The sequence below is a fragment of the Sphaerodactylus townsendi genome, linkage group LG05, assembly GCF_021028975.2.
Source record: "Sphaerodactylus townsendi isolate TG3544 linkage group LG05, MPM_Stown_v2.3, whole genome shotgun sequence".
NCBI lineage: Eukaryota > Metazoa > Chordata > Lepidosauria > Squamata > Sphaerodactylidae > Sphaerodactylus > Sphaerodactylus townsendi.
In genome coordinates, this window is record NC_059429.1 from 123,078,279 (window position 1) to 123,096,951 (window position 18,673).

Here is an 18,673-nt window from a genome sequence, read left to right on the forward strand (position 1 = left end):
CTTTCTCTCCTATAGGAGACTCAGAGGGGCTTACAAACTCCTTTCCCTTCCCCCTTCACAACAAACACCCTGTGAAGTAGGTGGGGCTGAGAGAGCTCAGAAGAACTGTGACTAGCCCAAGGTCACCCAGCTGGTGTGTGTTGGAGCATACAGGCTACTCTGAATTCCCCAGATAAGCCTCCACAGCTCAGGCAGCAGAGCAGGGAATCAACCCTGGTTCCTCCAGATTATAGTACATCTGCTCTTAACCTCTACGCCACTGCTGCTCCCAATATAGGATGCAGAAAATCACTTGTTTGGTGGAAAAAAGAAGAAAAAAAGTGAAACCCAATGCAAACGTGTTAAAAATCTACACTTAACATCTTAATAGGTGACACTTTAATTCCCAAGGAGTAACCCGACTGGTAACTGGCAAAATAGATGAAGTAGGGATGCTGCTAAGATTTGATGGGATATGAACAAAAAGCCTCTGGCAATGAAGGAACCCCTGAAGAATGCTGCAATGTAAAAATGAACCAGAAAATAGTGGCTTAAGATGGGGGAAGTGCTTGCCCTCTGCAAAAAAAAATAGACAACCCAGTAAATTGACAAGGACTTTAAAGAAGATGGCAGCTGTTGTGTAGTCAGAGGTGGGATCCAGCAGGTTCTCACAGGTTCCTGAGAGTAGGTTACTAATTATTTGTGTGTGCTGAGAGGGGGTTACTAATTGGTGATTTTGCCACGTGATTTTTGCCTTAGTTACACCCTCCTCTCAGCAGTAGCGCGCAGAACTTGGAGCAGTCTAGCAGGAGGTGCACCGGCGTGCGTGGCAGCCTGCGCCTGCGTGCATTCGTTTCCCACCCAAGGACCGGCGCAGCGGCTGCGTCCTTGCCACAGCCCTGCCCAGGAATGCCCCGTCCCCGGAATGCCTGGCCATGTCCCCGTCGTGCCCCGCCCAGCCCCATTGGCACTACGCTACAGTTTGAATCCCACCACCATTGGAACCTGTTACTAAAATTTTTGGATCCCACCACTGTGTGTAGTGATGATTCAATTTGCTCAAATAATGTGTGCTTGAATGCTGAACTTGTCCTGTTCGCCATGACTATTTGCAGTGACGGCTGGTTTGCATGACAGGCAGGGATTTGAACTTGGGTCTGTTATGAATGGAGACCCCGAAACCATGGCAGTGGTTTATTTTCATATGATGGGGAGTCATTAAATGCACAAGGAAGAGTCAAGTGATACAGAGCGAGTTCCATTTGAGGTAGCCCATCTGGATTAAATGCTAAATGGAGGAGATGGCATGACTTAATGGAATTAGGTGGTCTTTAGAAGACACATGAGCAGAAAGTTTATGTTGTAGAAAGTTTACTTACTTACTTACTTACTTACTTACTTACTTACTTACTTACTTACTGATTTGTATCCTGTCCTCCCCCTCAGGGCTCAGGACGGTGAACAACAACAGCATAAAAACATCAGTAATCATAAACAACATAAATAAACAATAGATAGAGACATCCACACACCCCCTTCTGTACCCACGGGAGGCCAATAATGATGATATTTTCAATTCAACCTGGCTGGCTAGAGGTTAAAGCCAGGTGGAATACCTCCGTCTTAGGGTTAATGTATGGCAGGGGTCCCCAAACTTTTTAAACAGGGGGCCAGTTCACTGTCCCTCAGACTGTTGGAGGGCCGGACAAAAAAAACTATGAACAAATTCCTGTGCACAAATGATTGTAAAATGTTTGATTTCACCTTGCAGCCTTTCTGTCATGGTCTATTTTTAGAACAGTGACCAAAGTATGTCAAGTACAGAATTGGGCTCAGATATTGGAGGCTGTAGAACCACCTTCCTGTAAAAAAAGCAGCGAACTTTCCCCAGTAAAGAGCATTCCATCCTAACCCAGGATCAGGTATCTTCCTGGGTTCTTTCCTCCCTGTAGCAGCCAGCGAAGGATTGCAGCCAGCCTGGCTGATGCCAATGGGAGTGGTGAGGGCGGACCAGAAGCCTGAGAGCACTGCATGGGAGTAGCTGAGAGGGAAGGTAGTGGAGCAGGAGTTGCCGATGCAGTAAGGTTTCCAACTCTGGGGTCAGAAAATGCATGGAAATTTTGAAGTGCCATCATGTAGCAGTGCAATCAACTTGGCCGTTAGGGGCTGGTTCCTCCTCTCCCTCGAGCCCCCACTGCACATGAATGGAGCCATGCGCGCTTCTATGCCTGGAGTCGGATAAATGCCTTCAGTGGGGGGCCTGTTTGGCCCTCCGGGTCAGTGGTTAAGGGACCCCTGGAGTGTATGGTCTCTGGAACATTCTGCTCTAAACCATATACTCAAAAGTTCTGATTATTAATGATAAGTGGTTTATTTTCAAAAATTATAATAGGATTACCAAGGAATTAGTCATAATATAATTAATATTAGATAGTCTGATTAGACATAAAAACTGAACAATGGGTTCAGAGAATCACAATCTGCTAGAAATGTTACAGTATTTATTAAATAAATGTAACTTTGGAAGAAGTCGATCTTCATATAGTCAGATATTAGAATGAACTTATTCTATGTGTGCATCAATTTTTTGTATTTATTTAGATGTAAATTAGATTAAGTATCTTATCATGTACTGTTTGTTGTTGATGCTATCACTTATGTATGTTAACTAATAATAAAGATGCTCATGAAAAAAAAGTTCTGAAAAAAATGGCATCTGATGCTTCAATTGTGCTGAGGATCAAATAGCTCAAAATGTATATGCTAACTGGCAAGTGAAATGTCTTGATTTCATATGCTAGTTCATAGAATCTTGTTTATAAAGCTCTCGTACGGGCAGTCAATTAAATACACGTCCGGCATTTGATCGTCCAACGGACTGAATCACTGCTAAGCGTTTTCCTTATTGTTTTCTTCGAGGAGCTGTAAAATGTTTTCATGACTAATTAGTTAAGTAGAGATCATATTAATTTCCCCCAACCTTTCACTCTGAAAACCGATACTCACAATGGCCTGCTAGTGCCACGGCAGCTAATGGGTTTCCCGATTTATTTCTGTACGACATCCGCTTTGTCATGCCAGACCAAACTGGCGGCTCTTGCAGAGTGCAAATTAATAACTGGAATTAATAATCTTGGACTCTCCCAGAATGCCTGCTTTGTAAACACCGGGTGCCTAAGTAAGGCTCACAGAAGGAGCCGCAAATAGCATCTTGTCTCTTTCATCCTGAAAACAATAGCAAAAGAGATCCTCCGTGTCCATTAAGTACACTCGCTGGCTGATTATTATTATTTGTTTGCTTGAAATTCAAGGTGATTTATTGCATATAATGTGTACCCAATTTATATTTGCCCTTGGGAGCATGCTCGTTTAACTACATGAGAGAAGTCAATAATTTAAATGTTTCAATCTACATAAATATTTCAGCGAGATGGCCTTAATCAAGAGGCATCTGATCAGGCCTTTTTAGAGTGGTTATTTTTCTTATCAGACAGGCAGCCCGTACACGGTTATATTCAGATGGTTATCTGGGCTGGATTAATACATGTGCCAAGTATGCAAGTGAGCTGAGCATTGGCTAGGATGGACTTTGGGTAGGCATGATGTTAGAGTCATTTCCCATTGCATAGAGTTCATCCGTTCTACCTCTAGGAGCAGCAGTGGCGTAGTGGTTAAGAGCAGGTGCATTCTAATCTAGAGGAACCGGGTTTTATTCCCTGCTCTGCCGCTTGAGCTGTGGAGGCTCATCTGGGGAATTCAGATTAGCCTGTTCATTCCTACACACGCCAGCTGGGTGACCTTGGGCTAGTCACAGTTTCTCAAAGCTCTCTCAGGCCCACCCACCTCACAGGGTGTTTGTTGTGAGGGGGGAAGGGCAAGGAGATTGTAAGCCCCTTTGAGTCTCCTACAGGAGAGAAAGCGGGAATATAAATCCAAACTCCTCCTCCTCCTCCTCCTCCTCCTCCTCCTCCTCCTCCTCCTCCTCTTGTCTTACAGTGCAATCCTATAGAGAGTTGCTGCAGTCTAACATCACTGAAATCAATGGGCTTAGCCTGGAGTAACTCTGTATGGGATTACACTGTCCAACTCTTATAAAACTCTTTAGCTTAGAGTACTTCTTGAAGCCTGACACTTGTCCCACCAGGAATGCCATTCTTTGTCTTCTCTTGCCTTCTTTTATGTCCCTTCCTTTCCCGTCTTCCTTTTTCCCAGTTGGCAAATATGAAGTTGCAGGAGCCTTGGGGTTCAAAGACCCTATTCCCCCACCCCCATTTTGATATAAAGGATAATGGAGTTCATCATTACAATAATTAGGAAAAGTGTGGTGTAGTAGTTAGAATGTCAGACTAGGGTCTGGGAGAAGCTGGTTGGAAACCTCACTCGGCCATGGATACTTCCTGGGCTGAAAGGAAGTTGGTTGTACACTTATGGCGTTACCAGTGGCATGGTGCCAAAGGGGCAGGGGGAGTGCCCGACACACTAGATGCGTGCCAGTGCGGGGGCATTCTGGGGTGTTCCAGGGGCATTCCGGGGTGGGGCAAGTGGGGGCATGGCAGGGGCACATGCAGAGGTGGGATCCAACCAGTTCTCACCACTTCTCTAGAAGTGGTTACTAATTTTTTCTGAGTGCTGAGAAGGGGTTACTAAAGCAACCTCCCTGCCCAACAAGGACTGGAGATGCGTGTGTGCGGCGGCGCCACTATTTGAATCCTACCACCATCGGAATCTGTTATTAAAATGTTTGGATCCCACCACTGGGCACATGGTGCAGGTTTGCCCCGGGGCAGGTCCCCTTTGCTCCGGCCCTGGGCATAACTTACCTCACAAGGTGGTTGTGAGGCTGAAATGGAGGACAGGAGAAAGATGTAAGCCCCCTTGGGGAGAAAGGTAGGGTATGAATGAAATCAGTGTATGAAAATGCATGTAGGTGGCCACATGGTGTTCAACCCAGTGCACGGAAGCCAGAGCCATTTGCAACTTCTAAGCACGTATACTGGATGGATGTATTATCCATTAATGGACTGGGGGAAACTAAGGTGGCACTCCTTTCTTATGACTGCATGAGAATTTTCTTAATTGGTCATCTAGATTCAAGTTCAGTAGCTCCTTAGAGAACAAGATGGGGGGGGGGGTAGGCAGTGGTGGGATCCAAAAATATTAGTAACAGGTTCCCATGGTGGTGGGATTCAAACAGTGGCGTAGCGCCAATGAGGCTGGGCGGGGCATGATGGGGGCGTGACCAGGCATTCCGGGGGCGGGACATTAATAATTTCTCTGTTACTGTAAAAAACTCTTACTGTAAAAAAAAAGTTCCTAATTTCCAGCTGGTATCTTTCTGTCCATAATTTAAACTCATTATAGCAAGTCCTATCGTCTACTGCCAACAGAAACAACTACTTCTCCTCTAATTGACTGCCTGTCAAATACTTAATACTTCCAAATACTTAATTTTGTTTGTAGAAATCAAAAGAAGGAGACTTTCCTTAAACAAGGAACTTTGCCATATTTAAAAACATTGCCACATGTTTTTAAAACAGCCCAACAGGGAGAATTATCCCATTTTCTATCTTCACTAACCAGCCACATAGGAAACAACAGGACTTTATGGTTTTTGGACCTAATGGAATTTCTAACGGAAAAGCAGACCCAATTAGTAACCCCCTCTCGGCACACACAAATAATTAGTAACCCACTCTCGGGAACTGGCGAGAACCTGCTGGATCCCACCTCTGGGGGTAGGCTTTTGAGAGTCAAAGTCCCTACATCAAGACTCTGATGAATACAGTGCCGGCTCTCAACAGTTTATCCCCTGAAAATCTTGTGGGTCTCTGCAGTGCTCCTGGACTCTAATCTAGCTCTCCTACTGCAGGCCAGAACAGCCACTGTCTGAAATGATCTTAATTGCTCATGGTAAGGCAGAGAGAGCTCTGTTCACCAAACAACCCGCATAGCCTTGGGGCTAGTTTGCTTAACCCTCGAACTGACTGTTAATGTAACAGATGCCTTTGTGAGCTGCCTCTTGCACCTCCCCATTCTCCAAAGGCAATTCAGGGTCTGCAAACTGCAGCTGTCAGGAAGGATCACAACGCAGACATTCTTCTTTGGTGCTGGGGCCCACACGTGCCTCTTTGCATTCTTCCCAACTGCCAGCCACCAGGAGGCTCAAAATATGAGTGCCAGTAGACTTAGAGAGGCCGGAAAGGCAAGCCTACACACATAGGATGCTGGGCCTGGATGAGAGACAGTGGACTGTAATGCTTAGAAAGTCTGACTAGGATCTGGGAATGTCAAATTTGAATCCTCACAGTGTCTTGCGGCTCATTGGGTGACTTTGGGCCAGGCACTATTGCTCAGCCTAACTTTCCTTACAGGTTTTTAAACAGAGGCTAGATTAACATATGTTGGGAGTGCTTTGATTGTGTGTTTCTGCATGGCAGGGGTATTGGACTTGATGGTCCTTATGCTCTCTTCCAACTCTATGATTCATGCCAGCAGGGCTGATGGGAAATGTAGTCCATAAACATCTGGAGTGCCACAGTTGGACACCCCTATTCTAACCCTTTTGGGTTGCCAGGAAGAAACCCAGTTCGAGTGACTTGTGCTGCTATAACAGATTACAATATCCTCATTATCTGAGAGAGCTAATGCAGACACGGGCTGTTGCAGACATGGGCTGGGTGTATTGAGCCTGACACAGTAGAAAAAGGCAGCTTTAAAGGATTAGTCTTAACTTGGCCGCTCCCTTGCATTGTCTTGAGATGCATTCTAGTGTGATATAACACATGTTCTCTGGAATACAAAGTGGACCACCAACCTCTTGAAAGCCAAATCCATTTTAGTGTTGGTGAGCAGCTCCTTAAGGGATGATACCACAGGACATTACTCAGATTCTGTTCCATTGCAGAACAAGGGCTTTATTGTTCCTTTGGGGCCAAGAGCATCTCTGGTTGTTTACCAAGAACAAGAGGCAACAGACGGGTCCGTGCCCTAATACATGCACAGTGTGCAATTCGGCTGTGAAGGTGGGAGAGTGGAAAATGAAAGGGGGAAATAGAAAGAAAGCAGGGTGAGCAAGATTCTGTGCAAATAAATGTAGGTATATGTGCGTCAGGGTGGAAGGGATACAGGGTAAAGGAGTCTTTGGCTCATTCCACACATGCAGAATAATGCACTTTCAAACTGCTTTCAGTGCTCTTCGAAGCTGTGCAGAATAGCAAAATCCACTTGCAAACAGTTGTGAAAGTGGTTTGAAAACGCATTATTTTGCGTGTGCGGAAGGGGCCAAAGTATTACAAAACAAGTTTTTTTTAAGTCCACATTCCAAGGATGCACAGCACTGCCTACTCTAAGGCCCTTTATGCACTTGCTGTCTCCCTCGCAGCGAGCGTCCATTTTCTTTGGGTTTGATTTCCCATAACACTCGCAGTTCCCCTTCTTGGGAAGTCCCTGAGCCTCAAACCTGACTCTCCCCAGAGATTCCAAGACTGGTTAAAGTCCAACTTCTTAGTTTGTCTCCTCAGTCCCTGTGTGTGTGTGTGTGTGGGGGGGAGTGTATGTTCTCCTTCCTGTGGGTTTTCCCGCTCCTCTTCACCGTCTCCCACCCATAAAGCAGGAGCTCTGTCTAGCCTTCTGCCTACCAACCAGAAGCAGGTCAATGGAACTGCCTGTTATGGGAGAAGTTCCTCCCTGGTAGCTCCCACACCAAAGCCCACCTACAACCCTATTTCAGCACTTTGGGGGTGGCAGCTTCTGCTCCGTGGCACACACAGGGCCTTTTCCAGCAATGCCTCCTCAGGCTTCAGCCATATTGTTCTGCTGAGCCACTGGCTCACCCACCAACCCGTTCACATTGCCCTGCAGCTGCGGTGTGAGGGCTGCCAGCCCCCTCAGGGGAACACTTGAACAGGCTGCAGAGGGTGCTTTGGGGGGACCCAGAGGAGGTGGAGGCCAGAGGGGGCAGCCAGAGGAGGGAGAGGAAGAGAGATGACTGCTGTACCTGGAGAAAGGGGGAGGCAGCAGCTTACCCAGTGATGGGATCCAAAAAATTTAGTAACAGGTTCCCATGGTGGTGGGATTCAAACAGTGGTGTAGCACCAATGGGGCTGGGCGGGGCATGGTGGGGCCATGGCCGGGCATTCCGGGGGCGGGGCATTAATAATTTCTCTGTTACTGTTAAAAACTCTTACTGTAAATAAAAGTTCCTAATTTCCAGCTGGTTTCTTTCTGCACATAATTTCAACTCACTATAGCAAGTCCTATCGTCTACTGCCAACAGAAACAACTACTTCTCCTCTAATTGACTGCCTGTCAAATACTTAATACTTTCAAATACTTAATTTTGTTTCTGGGAATCAAAAGAAGGATACTTTCCTTAAACATGGAACTTTACCATATTTCTAAAACATGTTTTTAAAACAGCCCAACAGGGAGAATTATCCCGTTTTGTACCTTTGCTAACCAGCCACATAGGAAACAACAGGACTTTATGATTTTTGGACCTAATGGAATTTCTAACGGAAAAGCAGACCCAATTAGTAACCCCCTCTCGGCACACACAAATAGTTAGTAACCCACTCTCGGGAACTGGTGAGAACCTGCTGGATCCCACCTCTGAGCTTACCCAAGTGTGTACCAAAAACCAAGGGAAGAACACCCCTTGAAGAAAACAGCTGTTTTCACAAAGAGCCTAAGATAGCAATCCTAATCAGGTGTGGAAATGCCGCAGATTTTGCAGCAGGCAGATTGTCCAACTCACTGTGTTTCAAGATAGCAATCAGGTGTGAACTGATCACTTCGTTATCTGGTTCCGGTCAAGTGGCTGTGAATGCCTGCCAAACACATTCCTCCGGGTTCCCCCAAACCACTTATAGGCAAAGATGCTGCCAAGTCAGCAGCCACTTGCTTCACTGAGGACTACTTAGATAAACACTGAAGGGCAGGAGTTTATTGAATCACAACAGTTATTGATGACTGATTTATATGATCTATGAGTGCTCTAGTTGTCTGTTTAAACAATTGCCTGCTGAGAAGAGAAATTATGAGGCAAAATTGAGGGGGGGGGGCTTTAGTAGACATCAATTGGGCTGTGTGAGACCACGTATGTGTGAAAAGCCTTATTGGGCACCCTCCACCCCTTTCCTTAAGGCAGTGGTGGGATCCAAAAAATTTAGTAACAGGTTCCCATGGTGGTGGGATTCAAACAGTAGCGTAGCACCAATGGGGCTGGGCGTGGCACGACGGGGGCGTGGCCGGGCATTCCGGGGGCGGGGCATTAATAATTTCTCTGTCACTGTAAAAAACTCTTACTGTAAAAAAAAAGTTCCTAATTTCCAGCTGGTATCTTTCTGTCCATAATTTAAACTCATTATAGCAGGTCCTATCGTCTACTGCCAACAGAAACAACTACTTCTCCTCTAATTGACTGCCTGTCAAATACTTAATGCTTTCAAATACTTAATTTTGTTTGTAGAAATCAAAAGAAGGATACTTTCCTTAAACAAGGAATTTTATCATATTTCTAAAACATGTTTTTAAAACAGCCCAACAGGGAGAATTATCCCATTTTCTACCTTCGCTAACCAGCCACATAGGAAACAACAGGACTTTATGATTTTTGGACCTGATGGAATCTCTAATGGAAAATCAGACCCAATTAGTAACCCCCTCTTGGCACACACAAATAATTAGTAACCCACTGGTGAGAACCTGCTGGATCCCACCTGGTGAGGGAACTGGTGAGAACCTGCTGGATCCCACCTCTTCCTTAAGGTCATTCTTCAAACCTCTAGTGGTCTGCTGGATTTTTGCATGTGTTCTCCTGTTTCCCCTTACCTCCCTTCCAAAATATGAATGGATTCAAGTTAGGGTAACAGGTTCCGGCAGAAATGGCCCATGGGAAAACAACACTTTCCCCACAAGTGAGTTGCTTGCGATGACCAGCTTATTAAAATACATCCTGCGTCCCATGTCGCAGTCCTGTGCAAACTGTCCCAGATGTTCAGCTTAAGACTTGAAAGCCATGATGAATATTTTATACTGGGGAAGAAGATTCTGGCACAACAAAAATAACTCAGTGGCTTAGCAAAGGGATGGCTGCAGGCTTGCTGCTGCTCTTCGACCGTTTCAATCAAAACATAAAATGCCTGACAACAGTGTCATATAGTATTTGGTATCAAAAAGGTTATCTGTGACTCTGAGCACAACTGAACCAGAAGTGGTAAGTCATAATCTGTCTATCTGGATAGTCCCATTCAAAGTAGGTCCAAAGAATCTGGGAAGGGTATGCGGCTCAGTGCGATCCTGTTGTGATTGGTCAGATCCTGACCTGGGTGGCTGAGATCTTGTCGGATCTCAGAAACTAAGCAGGGTTGGCCATGATTAGCACTTGATAGGAGACCTGGCTATGCTGAGGAAGGCAATGGCAAACCACCTCTTTAGTCTCTTGCCTTGAAAAGCCTATTGGGTTGCCACAAATTGTCTATGTCTTGGTGGCATTTTACCCATCTGTGGCTTGGTGGTGAAGCATCCAGTTTGAATGCCGGAGTTTGGATTTATACCCTGCCTTTCTCTTCTGAAAGGAGTCTCAAGCAAGCCTACACACTCCTTTTCCTTTTCTCTCCCCACCACAGACACCTCGCGAGAGAGGTGGGGCTGAGCAAGTTTTGAACAAACTTTGACTAGCAGGCTTCATGTGTGGGAGCAGAGAAACGAATCCAGGTCATGTAGAGTAGAGTAGCAGGGAATTAAACCTGGTTCTCCAGACTAGAGTCTACCTGCTCTTAACTACTACACCATGCTTTATGTATTTACCATATAATTATAAATGATTGGTGAGAGAAATTGGAAAGGCCTATGGCCATAAACAATAAAATGTGATTGACTGAATTGTTGGAGGACTGGTGGATTATAAATGCAACTACTTAACACTATTCCACAAAGTACAATCGAGCTGCAAAGTGCATTGAAAGTGGATTGAAAGTGCATTATTCTGCATATGTGGAAGAGGCCTAAGACAGACCAGGCAATCATATGAACACCCTCAACTCCTTTCAGCAGGACAGAAACTCCCTGCTGATCCTTGCCCATTGTGCCAAGTGGGAATTGCAGAAAGGACCCATTCACACCAGTAGGAATGTAGGTGTGCCTTAACTCTATTCAGCCCTCCTGGGATGAAATCAGATATCAATATAGTTTTCCTAGATGAATTGCAAATAAAGGGGCGGGGAGTGTCTGCTCTGCCTATGGCTACATATAGCTAGTATTAACACTGGATGATGGAGTTGTCCTTGCAATGAGAATAAAGAGCCTGTTAGATTGCAGATTTGCCTGTGCACAGATCCCCTAAGTCTGGAAAGAATGACTGTTGTGACCAGAAGAATGATGGCATTCTATTCACAGGCTGTATCGATGCCCTAGTTCTGTATTGATCTACTGTCTCTATGCAGTCTCTGGGCAGCCGGGCTCTAGGGGTGGGGGATGGGGGCAGAGGCATGCAGGAGTGAAAGCAACTAACAATGGTGTAAGGACTCCAATTACGTAGTAGTATCCAACCTATCAATATAGTACATTCTGTCTACTCTCTTGTTATTAATTAGTTCTCCTTGAGCCAGTGTATACAATCTGCTCAGATCTCGCATTGCCTCTCCATTCTATGGGGCTCCAATAGGATCTTGGAAGGCCTTAAAAGAAGAGTAAATAAATTAATGGAAGACTGGGCTACTAGTCACAATGGTTACTAGTCAAGATGGCTATCTATTCCATTCAGTACAAGAGGCAGTATGCCTCTTTAGATCAGTTGCATGGATGGGAGGATGGCACCCATCCCACTAATGGACTTCACTACACAACCACCATGGTGTAGGGGTGGAGTAGGTGCACTTTAATCTGGAGAATCAGGTCTGATCCCCCACTCCTCCACATGACAGTGGACTCTTATCTGGTCAACTGGATTTGTTTCCTCACTCCTTCACATGAAGCATGCTAGGTGACCTTGGGTCCATCACTGTTATCACAGAACTTTCTCAGCTTCACCTACCTCACAATAGACCTACCTCACAAGGTGTCTATTGTGGTGTCTGCTGTGGGGAGAGGAAGGGAAGCTGTTTGTCAGACCTTACAGGAAAGAAAGGCGGGGTATAAATCCAAAATCTTCTTCTCTTCTTCTGCTTCTAGAGGCAGTTAGTTGTGAACTGTGTTGAATTTGAGGGAAAAAATTCATATTGAAATTTTGAATGTTCCATTTGAGAGTGGAATGGCTGCTCTGGAAATGGTGGCAAATGTTGGATATCGGTTTCTGTGCTCTTTGGAGGCAGTGGCTCTGGATGAAAAATACCGTGAAAGGTTTCTTGAAGGCATTCATTTGGTTTGTTCTTGTGCAGTGTGCCCAGATGATTATGAGTCATGGAGAAGGATCATACATACATGTACAAAAAATCAGTGGTGCATGAGAACACAGTCCTGAAAAATATCTTGGTCAGGTGCAGTGTGGAAATATCACATTGATCCAGATCTTTGGCACTTCTGGACAACCACTTTTATCATGAAAAATGGTCACAAGATATGAATGGGAGAGGGAAGAGTCTGGTATTTCATACACAGCTATCCAGAATAGCATTTTTCACAGTGGTCACAAAAGGAAAGAAGCACAAGTCACAGAAGTTTAGTTAAGCACCACAAAGATCAGCAAAGTGTATAGATTGGCACTAGTACCTGGGCTCCTGTAACTGCAAAAACTTATCCCGTCTTCCCTTTCCCATTCATATCTCATTGGGTTGGATCCTATGATTGCAACAGGCTAAGTGAGAAACCTTTCCCAACAAAGCAAGTCTCATTCTGATGGAGCAGGGCTCCTTACTTAGGGGAAAGAAGTCATAGGATCCAGCCCCATGCCAACAATGCATGAAAATGGGCATAATTATCATGCAACAAGAAAATACAGAATCCATGGCCAAAACAGTGCACAACTAGGGTGGGAAAAGATCCTCAAGACATCAGCTTTGTGACATCAGACAATAAGACCTAGCTTCCATATCATGATTCAACAATAATTGGTAATATGAATGCCAGTATGGTTACAGTGTTGGACTGAGACTTGTGAGATCAAGGTTCAACCACAAAGTTCACTGGGTAAACCTGAACTAGTCAGTATCTCCATCTTACCTCACTCATAATAACTCTGGACCATATAAATTGCAACAAACATCTCAGAGGAAAGATGAGGTAGAAGTGATGGTCATATATTTGGGAAAAGACAGGTGGCCCATGGTTAGAAGATAGTAAAGAGGAGTTACAATTAAGGGTTGGGGAGCTGTCCACAGTACTGAAGCAAACTCTCAGCAACTGAGCTAATGGCTAAGTTCCCATGAGAGCCAACATGGTGTAGTGATTAAGAGTGATATCTAGAGAATTGGGTTTGAATTCAAAATGACCTTGACAAATTAGAAAGCTGAGCTAAAGCAGATAAAATGAGGTTCAACAGGGAGAAATGTAAAGTACTGTACATAGACAGAAAAAACAAACCACAGAGATATAAGATGAATGATACCTGGCTTGATTACAATATATGAGAAAGGGATTAGGGAGTCTTAGTAGACCACAAGGTGATCATGAATCCACACTGTGATGTGGCAGCTAACAAGCCAATGCTAACTGGGCAGTCACTTTTGCTCATGGCAAGAGCAGTTCCAATAGGAGTACTAGATCAAGAGAAGTAACAGTACCACTCTATTGTGTGTTGGTCAGACCTCACCTGTGTCCAGTTCTGGGCACCACAATGCAAGAAGGATATTGACAAACTAGAGTGTGTCCAGAGGAGAGCAACCAAATTGGTAAAAGGTCTGGAATCCATGCCCTATGAAGAAAGACTTAGGTAGTTGGGTATGTTTCGTCTATAGAAAAGAGGGTGAAGGGATGACATGATAGCCATGTTTAAATATTTGAAGGGATGTCATGCTGAAGGGGGAGCAAGCTTGTTTTCTGCTGCTCCAGAGATTAGGACACACAGTAATGGATTTAAACTATGAGACAAGAGATCCCACCTAAATATTAGGAAAAAAATTATGACCATAAGAGCTGTTCAGCAATAGAATACACTGTCTCAGAGGATGGTGGGGCTTCCTTCTTCGGAGGTTTTTAAACAGAGGCTGGATGGCCATCTGTCAGGAGTACTTTGTGTGTTCCCATGGCAGGGGGGTTGGACTGGATGGCCCTTGTGGTCTCTTCCAACTCTACGTTTCTGTGATTCTCCATTCTTCCACACGAGTGATGGACTCTGATCTAGAGAACCAGGTTTGATTCCTCACTTCTCCACATGAAGCCTGCTGGGTGATATTGGGCTAGTCACAGTTCTCTCAGCCTCACCTATCTTACAAGGTGTCTGTTGTGGGGAGAGGAAGGGAAGAAGTTTGTAAGCCACTTTGAGACTCCTTGCAGGAGAGAAACACAGGGTATAAAAATTAACTCTTTTCTTCATCATCTTCTTCTAGGAACATTTTGTCTCAGTGTTTGAACATGTTTACTAACTCTCTGCTGTCTTCTGTACATAGTCCAAGGCACTGGGTTTGATCGGCAAAACACCTGGTATCTTGGGATATGTATATCCTGGAAAAAGCTTCTATGTGGCATCATAATCTCTAAGACCAACTGACACTTTTAGCTCAAGTGCTCATAAAAAGGGTGCAGAGAGTCAGTCTTGGAAGCCGCTTCCTATTTCACTTCTTCTTTAGATATGCCAAAGGCCAGAATTGAGCACATTTAGTGACCCAGCCCTAGCAAATATTATCATTCAGCAATGTGCTTCAGAGTGTGCTCTTTAGGTCTTTTGCCATCTTTGTGATCACCGAAAGTAGTCATTTTGTCATTATGTGTTTTCTGCTTGCTCTGAGCTGGTGTGGCCATAAATCTACGACATTCATGCAAAATGCCTGCTTTCATTTGTTTGTTACTCACTCCTTTGATTGTCTTCCTTTCTCACTTGGACGGGCAGAAGCACGTTATGCAAATAAACGAGAGCCCCATAATATGTTCAAGAGCCATGCAGGAAAAACTGGAATACCAAATGGGATAAAAATTGGGACAATATAAAATATGCAAATAAACAATGCAAGGAGTCGTACCCAAAATTTCATAGACCGTAACTCTATTCCCATTAGAAAAAGATCCCCTTGAACAATTTCTGTGGCTGGAAGCCTTAAATACTGATGAAAGGAGATAGAGTACTGTAACTGATCTAAGTGCCCGTGCTGTTTAGAATGCTGTAGTCATTTGACATAGCAGCTTTCCACCTCTGCAGACCTGCAATCCAAGTTTAATCGTAGGCTGACATTGTGGGTGCAATGTTTCCTGCATCTTTCTGTGTTTTTTTCCTTTCTCTCTAGGGTAACCTGATGCAAAGGAAGACAGATCTTCTGCACCTTTATTAATTATAGAGCAGAAAGAATTTGGGCAAGTTCAGCTTATTTTGCAAAGGTGAGAAAAGCTGCACCAGTTGAAATTCCCTTTTCTATGTGCACTATTAAAGGGAAATGTGAAGTCTGATAGCCCTATTTCGCTACATTTTCTTTTCCCTGCTCTCTTCTTCCCTCCAACTTTCTTCTATAAACAATGACAGAGACATTGGAAGGGATGCCAACGGCATGATGTCTCTTTTGGCAAGGCGTGATCCATTGGTCATCCCAGAGTCACCCGTTGAAGTCCAATGATTTTTTTTTTAGATGAATGAATCACAAGAACCAATTCCACTTTCCCCCTCTCTTTTGAATGAAAAGGGATATAGCCACCCCAATCATGAAGGAGCCTAGAATTCGACATATTCATTCTCCCATGGGAATTGCTTAATGTCAAAATGCTTTACCTTTGGCTGGATCATGCCCTTTGCTTGTTTCATTGGTGGCTCATGAATGTCGCTCACCCGACAGCTGCTCTTTGGGGACTGCAGCAATTGGCTCGCTGGAGATTTTCCTCTTCTGTGATAATTAGAGTGTAAGGAAGGAACAAGTGAGATAAAAGCAAAACATAAAACGCGGCGCTCTGAATGCAGGCCAGCGCTGGCACGGGTGCCCTTGAACGGATCAACAAATGACACAGAGCCTATATTCACAGGCAGAAGGTAGAGGGCACAAAGTGCCAGGCTGAATGGAGGCAGCTGTTGTTTCATCTCTGTGGTCGGTTGGCATGGGGCACCTCTCAGCCCCCAGAAATTTGCACCACTGCTGGGGTGGGGGGGGGATACACACACTCATTCCCATGAATCACAATGACTCGAGAGCTGCATGCATAAAAATGGAAAGATAATCCGCCATTGTGAAGCAGAGCTCATTACAACGTACAGAACTCTATTTGTAACAGAGAAGCAAGGAAGAGCCTATGAGCTTGCCTCTCTAGAGGACACTGTCAAAAGGAGGACTGTTAGAGATGGCAGAGGGTAGTTTCCCCCTGCTACGTAGTTTATTTGCGGATATATTTATAATCCCTCCTTTTCTCATGCTTCAAGGCAGCATGCAACAATACTTAAAAGACAACTACAACCAGAATAAAACAATGGACCTCCCAAATGTCCCCCTCCCCCCCACATACTGTGTTACTGATCAGAGCTAGCTACAAAGGCTAACAACCTAGAAACTTTGCCTCATCTGGCTATGATTGATAAGAGCTAGTCTGCACACCCCACAGAATCCCATGGTGGAGCACTGGAATAGTCTTGTTAGTGGTAGATGAAAATAGTGTGTCTGAATCTTTTACAGGTCTTTCTAAGCCACAGCAGGTCAAGAATTGTACATGAAGCTATCTCTGTAAAGGTAGATTTCTGCATTTCGGCCCCTTCTGCACATGCAGAATAATGCACTTTCAATCCACTTTCACAATTGTTTGCAAGTGGATTTTGCTACTGTGCACAGTAAAATCCAGCTGCAAAGTGCATTGAAAATGGATTGAAAGTGTGTTACTCTGCATGTGCGGAAGGGGCCTTTGTTCTGATAGGTGGGAGCACTAATATGTGAAGTACCCACAACTGAATAATGTTGGAGGGGCTGGATCAGAATTCTTGCACTCAGCCAGAACTGTCCTGTCTCCTAGGCACACCTAGGGAATTTCTGAGGTTGCCTGAGGTGAAGGAGTAGCAACTCACCCTGAGGCCTATCTCCTGTCCTTTTCACAGCACTGTCTACTGTGGCATGAGGTAGTCCCACTCTTAACACCATTTGGTAGCTGGCATGGAGACTGTTCCTTCCTTCCTTCCTTCCTTCCTTCCTTCCTTCCTTCCTTCCTTCCTTCCTTCCTTCCTTCCTTCCTTCCTTCCTTCCTTCCTTCCTTCCTTCCTTCCTTCCTTCCTTCCTTCCTTCCTTCCATCCATCCATCCATCCATCCATCCATCCATCCATCCATCCATCCATCCATCCATCCATCCATCCATCCATCCATCCATCCATCCATCCATCCATCCATCCATCCATCCATCCATCCATCCTTCCTTCCTTCCTTCCTTCCTTCCTTCCTTCCTTCCTTCCTTCCTTCCTTCCCTCTTCCTTCCTTCCTTCCTTCCTTCCTTCCTTCCTTCCTTCCTTCCTTCCTTCCTTCCTTCCTTCCTTCCTTCCTTCCTTCCTTCCTTCCTTCCTTCCTTCCTTCCTTCTGGGGGCAGCCCATTTCTCTTTTTCCCCACCTTGCTGTGGTAGGGAGTACCAAGAAAGGTGGGTGCTGTTTTGCCACCTCTATTCCACAAAGGGGGCAGGTGGGCATCATCTTCTTTCCTTCCATGGTGGGCTGTGTGGAACAAGGAGAGTAGGGTAGGCAGCTTGGGCCAGCGTGGTGAAGTGGTTAAGAGCGGAGAACTGGGTTTGATTCCCCACTCCTACACATGGAGCCTGCTGGGTGACCTTGGGGGACATGATTAATTATTTGAAGGGATCACATGCTGAAAAGGGAGCAAGCTTCTTTTCTACTGCTCCAGAGACTAGGACATGGAGTGATGGATTCAAACTATGGCTCCTTCCGCACATGCAGAATAATGCACTTTCAAACTGCTTTCAATGCTCTTTGAAGCTGTGCACAATAGCACTTGCAAACAGTTGTGAAAGTGGTTTGAAAATGCTTTATTCTGTGTGTGTGGAAGGGGCCTATGAGAGAAGAGATTCTTCTAAAACATTAGGAAGAACTCCCTAATAGTAAGGGCTATACAAAAATGGAATATGCTGCCTCAGAGGATGATTGACTCTCCTTCTTTGAAGATTTTAAAACGGAGGCTGGGTGGCCATCTGTCTTTGTACTCTGATTGTATGTTCCTCCATGGCAGGGGGTTGGACTGGATGGCTCTTGTGGTATCTTCCAACTCTATGTTTCTATGAGTCCCCACTCCTCTACAGGAGAGAAAGGTGGGGTATGAATCTAAACTCCTGCTCCTCCTGCTCCTCCCCCTCCTTCTTCTTTTTTCTTCTTCTGCACTCAAAAGCCATGGACCTGCCCCAATAACTTAATGGTTCTGGCTGGAATGTTGGGGGAGTGGAATTGATTATGCACAGATATGCACGTTCCCCATAATGGCTTCTTGACCTGTACTTATTTTAAGAAGAAGAAGAAGAGTTTGGATTTATATCCCCCCTTTCTCTCCTGTAGGAGACTCAAAGGGGCTTACAATCTCCTTGCCCTTCCCCCCCTCACAACAAACACCCTGTGAGGTGGGTGGGGCTGAGAGAGCTCTGAGAAG

General features: G+C 45.0%; 1 protein-coding gene across 6 annotated transcripts in view; it reads left to right on the forward strand.

Annotated features, from left to right (window-relative positions):
- The window catches only part of PHACTR3 (phosphatase and actin regulator 3), a 295,584-nt gene that overhangs the window by 20,329 nt on the left and 256,582 nt on the right, over positions 1–18,673 (forward strand). Inside the window, exon 3 of one of the 6 annotated variants that reach the window (XM_048498148.1) lies at positions 15,354–15,444. The exons of the other annotated variants lie outside the window; for them this stretch is intronic. The gene's annotated coding sequence lies outside the window, so the exon portion shown is untranslated. The remainder of the gene's footprint in view (positions 1–15,353; positions 15,445–18,673) is intronic. 6 annotated transcript variants of the gene reach the window in all.